Source organism: Doryrhamphus excisus, chromosome 23, assembly GCF_030265055.1.
Source record: "Doryrhamphus excisus isolate RoL2022-K1 chromosome 23, RoL_Dexc_1.0, whole genome shotgun sequence".
Classification (NCBI taxonomy): Eukaryota; Metazoa; Chordata; class Actinopteri; order Syngnathiformes; family Syngnathidae; genus Doryrhamphus; species Doryrhamphus excisus.
This window is the reverse complement of record NC_080488.1, coordinates 12880710-12886722: the sequence shown is the minus strand read 5'-3', so window position 1 is coordinate 12886722 and position 6013 is coordinate 12880710.

Below are 6013 nucleotides of genomic sequence, written 5' to 3'. Positions count from 1 at the left end.
GGAACCGGAAATCAAACGTTACATTCAGTCGTTTTCTACCGCTTAGCCTCACCAGGGTCGCAGGGGGTGCTGGAGCCTATCCCAGCTGTCTTGGGTCCACCCTGGACTGGTGGCCAGCCAATCCCAGGGCACATATAGACAAACAACCATTCACACTCACATTCATACCTATGGACAATTTGGAGTGGCTAATGAACCTAGCATGTTTTTGGAATGTGGGAGGAAACCGGAGTACCCGGAGAAAAGCCACACCCGGTGAATGGTTGCTTGTCTATATGTGCCCTGGGATTGGCTGGCCACCAGTCCAGGCAGCTGGGATAGGCTCCAGCACCCCCTGCTCCCCTTGTAAGGATAAGCGGTAGAAAATGAATGAAAGTTTTTTTCCTTCTTGGCTTCCTCCAGCAATGTTTTTTTTTTTGCTAGCGTTAGCTACCTGCATTCAGCACTGCTTTTTGTTTTTGTTCTTTTGTCTTTTTCGGAAGTATTTTTGGTTTTGGTTAGCCAGTTTTTCCCTGCTAGTTTACCGCACATTCAAAGTTTGCCCACTGAAAATGTCATTAAAAACAACTTTTGAGTCAAGGAAAAATCTTATCACTAAGATAAGCCTTTATTCGTCCCTCAGTGGGGACATTTGTTATCATAGGCTCCAGCATACCCCGCAACCCTAATGAGGATAAGCGGCATAGAAAACGGATGGGAAATCTTATCATTGGGAACAAACAATGGATTCTACTTTACTCAGTGTCCAAAATTGTTCTCAAATAAATTAATGCTCCAGTTAACGCTATGTTGTATCTTGTTGTATGTTGTATGTATGTTGTATGTATGTTGTATGTATGTTGTATGTACGTATGTTGTATGTACGTATGTTGTATGTATGTCGTATGTATGTTGTATGTATGTTGTATGTATGTTGTATGTATGTTGTATGTATGTTGTATGTATCTTGTTGTATGTTGTATGTATGTTGTATGTATGTTGTATGTATGTTGTATGTTGTATGTATGTTGTATGTATGTTGTATGTATGTTGTATGTTGTATGTATGTTGTATGTATGTTGTATGTACGTATGTTGTATGTATGTTGTATGTATGTCGTATGTATGTTGTATGTATGTATGTTGTATGTATGTTGTATGTATGTTGTATGTATGTTGTATGTATGTTGTATGTATCTTGTTGTATGTTGTATGTATGTTGTATGTATGTCGTATGTATGTTGTATGTATGTATGTTGTATGTATGTTGTATGTATGTTGTATGTATGTTGTATGTATGTTGTATGTATCTTGTTGTATGTTGTATGTATGTTGTATGTATGTCGTATGTATGTTGTATGTATGTTGTATGTATGTTGTATGTATGTTGTATGTATGTTGTATGTATGTTGTATGTATGTTGTATGTATGTTGTATGTATGTTGTATGTATGTCGTATGTATGTTGTATGTATGTTGTATGTATGTCATATGTATGTTGTATGTTGTATGTATGTATGTTGTATGTTGCATCATGTGATGCTAAGCTTCTTCCTGCGCCCCACCCGGAGTTTAAGGTCGATGCTAATGCCGACCATTAAAGCAGCAGGCAGCGCTAGCAAGATACAAGAAGGATGATGGGTCACGGCACCAAAAGCACTCGCTCACACACATCAAAACAGACAGATGGACCTCAGGGGTCAGACCATTATCAGATCCAGTCGCCGCCTCCCTGCACGACGCTTCAGACAGCAGGACACGGCTCTATTGATCTCTGCTCTAATCTATACCTGAGACAGGTGATCAATGAGGAAGGCCATCTCAATAAAGGTGACCCCTGGGCTTGTTATCAAGTCCAACAATGAAGGTGGGGAGGAGGAAACATCTTGCTGAGGCCCTTTTCAAAATAATAATCATCTTCAGACGTGTATTGGTTTCGTCCAACAAGCTCCGTTTAACTTGCACCGCGTGAGTTGCATTCTCTTACAGCACGTCATTTATTACAAGGAATTGCATCATACGTCATGTCATCATATGTCATGAGTGCGCTCCGGTTGGGAACAATGACTGACAATGAATATTGATAAAGAGGAAGTGGAACAACACCGTGTTTATTTATATCCAAACCCCCACCAGCCTCTATTATAGATTCAACGAGCATCCTCAAGCATAATAGTGACGTCGCCACGTCCAGTCAAATCCCAGACAAGGAGTGATTGTGGGCTAATGGTTAGCATGTCGGCCAGACCGTCAGGAGGTTCCAATCCTGCATGTTGTTGTGCCCGTGTACGTATGAATGATTGTATTCATATATATATATATGAGCCCTGGGGGGGGGGCTGACGACTACAAATGGCTTTTATTGATCTTGTCACTTATACAGAGGGACGAGCCAAATTGTGCATCCAACATAGAATACAGCGAGACCAAGGGTAGACAGCACGTGATGATTGAGAAGAGGGGAGGGAAAAAATACAATTCCAAACTAAGCTCCTATATGCGCAAAAAAAACTTGAGCATACATTTGCACAAGTGAGCACATTTTTACACAACATGAACACAAGACTAGCGCCAAAGAAGGGGAACGGGAAGGTGGTGATCCCAGCCAAAGGTCCCCGTCTCAGGCGTCTGTGAAGAAATCACAGAGGGTCACAACATCTCTTGGGAGAAGTATGTGGAATCAAACTATGGAATGGATTGAGTAAGGAAGTCAAACTATGCATTCCAATGTTTTTGGAATGTGGGAGGAAACCGGAGTACCTGGAGAAAAGCCACGCATGCACGGGGAGAACATGCAAACTCCACACAGAGATGGCCCAGGGTGGCATTTCTTTCATTTTCAGAATAAATCACGTTTATTTATTATTATTATTATTTCATATGTTCTCCATCTGTGAAGGACTTCCTCCTCCAGAAGATCAGCAAAGGCAGGCTGACCCCTGTTCTAGCCTAACCCATCAAGCTGGTCTAACACAGTGATGCGCTTGTATGGCACCACACGCACACACACACACACACACACACACACACACACACACACACACACACACACACACGCACCGTCCCCTGCTGGACAAACACAGCCATTCATCCTGCAGATGTAAAACAGCAGGAGTCTTCAGTGTCAGCAGTTTCATCTCCATTGTTGATTTTCTGCTCCAGCAAGCCAAAGCGGCACGGCTTCATTTCATTGTGCCGCTGTACCGCCATACGGCATCCAGATCAGACCCGACACGTCAACATCCCTTCTGCAATGCTACCTTTCCTTTTACATCCTCGACCACGAGCGCTTGTGACATTTTGGGAACATGATAAAGCGAGTGTACAGTATGTTGTTTGTCAGATGCATGTCAGCGTGAGTTGATTCACCAGGCAAAGCTGCAAATGCTAAACCGTAATCTGGCCTGTTTCCTCGGCAACAGGCCACGTATGGGAGAAGATAGATGTGGGGGGGAGATGAGCAGCCCATCAAGGGGGGCTCTGACAATCTTAAAGCGATAGGTCAGCCTCCAAGGTTCTCTGTCATAATATGATGAAGAACCTGACATGGAAAGACATTAGAAAATAATAAACATAACAATATTTCTACTGGGTTGCACGGCGGTCGAGTGGTTAGCGTGAGTGTCCACAGGTATGAATGTGAGTGGGAATGGTTGTTAATGTGCCCTGGGACTGGCTGGCCACCAGTCCAGGGTGTACCACGCCTCTCGCCCCAAGACAGCTGGGATAGGCTCCAGCACCCCCGCGGCGACCCTCGTGAGGACAAGCAGTAGAAAAATGAATGAATGAATAAAATGAATACATTTCTGGAGAGACTAGAAATACATATTTGTGTGTGTTTCTGGCACTAATCTTTTAGCAAGATGACTCGAAAGGTGTAACTTATTTTATTTTTCACTGCGTATCATGGTTATATTCTGCTTCTATATTTCAGATATTCAATATCAATTTAATATGATTTCAGCATATGATTTTAAAAATATTTAGAATGTAATGTATACATTAAAATAGAAAGCTGTTTATATGGCGGTAAAGTAAGTTTGTAAATACTGCATAATTTAGTACATTTTAATAAATATTTGAGTTTAATTTGCAAAATATATCATTAATATATATTTATATCATATCAGTATTTTTAGTTTTTATTACAGCACTTTTTATTACAGTTTACATTTCTACTGTCATTTTTATACAGGATTATTATTATTATTATTATTACCACAGCTGCCAGTTTTTAGCCCCCCCCCCGACCCCAACCACCCCCACAGCCGTGATGCAGATGTTCCGCTGGAGATTGTATATTTCTGCTTCAATAAATCCTAAGTCTTCTTTTTCAGGGTCGCTCTCCTTTGCTTTTCCCTTCAGGAGACAACCAAAGTTCATGTCAAGTTCATGGTATTAGTAACCGTATATTATTCTTATATACCTTATACAACTCCATCCATGAATCACAGGCTAACATACGTATAGCATATGAGAACAAAAAGGTCATTTTTCCTGACCTGGAGCTATTAATGTGGCCATTTGCTGCACTCACTCATTTGCCTGGGGTTACCAGGGAAACTACACTGAGCCAAGGAAGCCTCTGAGTTTTGCTGGTCATGTTGCATCTGGTATCTTTAGCTCCACACACACACACACACACACACACACACACACGCACACACTTTCTATAATAAGGCCATTTTATCCACAGCTAAAATTAACTGGCGGGTTTGTGCACAAACAGCAGAGAAAGATAAAGCGTGGGTTCTCACACTCCTCCTCGGCATGCTGGGAAACATCCCTGGATCACATAACAACAGGAAGCTGAGCTTGCCAGGTGAAATGACAGCTGCTTCAAATGTGGCACCTGTGGGTACTTCACATTACATCTTTCAAATAGGAACATTGCCACCCACGCACACAGGAAAATACGAGTACTTTCAGCTTGTTTTCATTCATCGTATAACATGCATCATTGTTGGCAACGTGGGTATGATGACAGATAATGCAAGGATGTCATATATGTTACTGCTCCACTGGATGTAATTTAGTCGTATGATACCAAATTAAAATGCATCATTTTGGAGGGTGGAAATGTGATATGATAGTTTTCTTGCATATCATACATCATTGCATCATTTCTATGTACTTTTGATCCCATCACAGCACGTCACAATTGGCCATGAATTAAGGCTTTTACATGGAAAAAAAGGAACTCGTGACAATACAGTAAAAAGCCACTAGATGGCAGCAAACACCATGGTTGTTATTGATCATTGGCCTTTCCTTAAAAATGCGTTCTGGGTTACCATTATTAGGACCTTATTGTATGTACTGTTTATTCTATTTTATTTTTTTTTATCAACAAATGAAAAAAAAGAAACAACCCTGGCAGAATAATACTGAGTTAATACTATATTAACAATACGCTTTTCTAAATTAAAATATGCTGTATTCTCACCGTGACCACTAGATGGCACTGTTGGCGTGTTCTTCCTTTGTAAGACTAGTTTCATTTGTTTGACTAAAGTGTTTTGTTGCAGTTAATTGATGCCTCAGAGTGCTTATTCCTCCAGCAAATATTGGAATATATGCAGACCACCAAGCTGAGCACTCATGCAAGGACTTCTGTGACATACATCTGCTAAAGTTAATATTTCATATTGCATTTTATTCTTGATGAATGACTCAAAAAGTGAGCAGATGTAACATATTCTTTCAGCTGAAAATGTATATCTCTTATAGAGAATTTAATGCTAGCAAATGTTTTACCATTATGCTATATAAATCTTGTCTGTACATTGTAACAGTACAATGTGTGTAATTGTTTCATATTCCAGAACGTGTTGACTCAACAGTGTGAAAATAAAGCAGTGTGACAGGTACGGCCACTATTATTTTATTATTCTCATAGTCCTCATAACAGGTGCATGAGCATCTCATTATGCAAATCCACCTCACTTAACTCATTTGACTTTGTGTTTTGTTTTTTTTAACGCATGTGCCGACACTTTACCATCCAGCTGAATTAAGGTTGAATTGAAAACAACA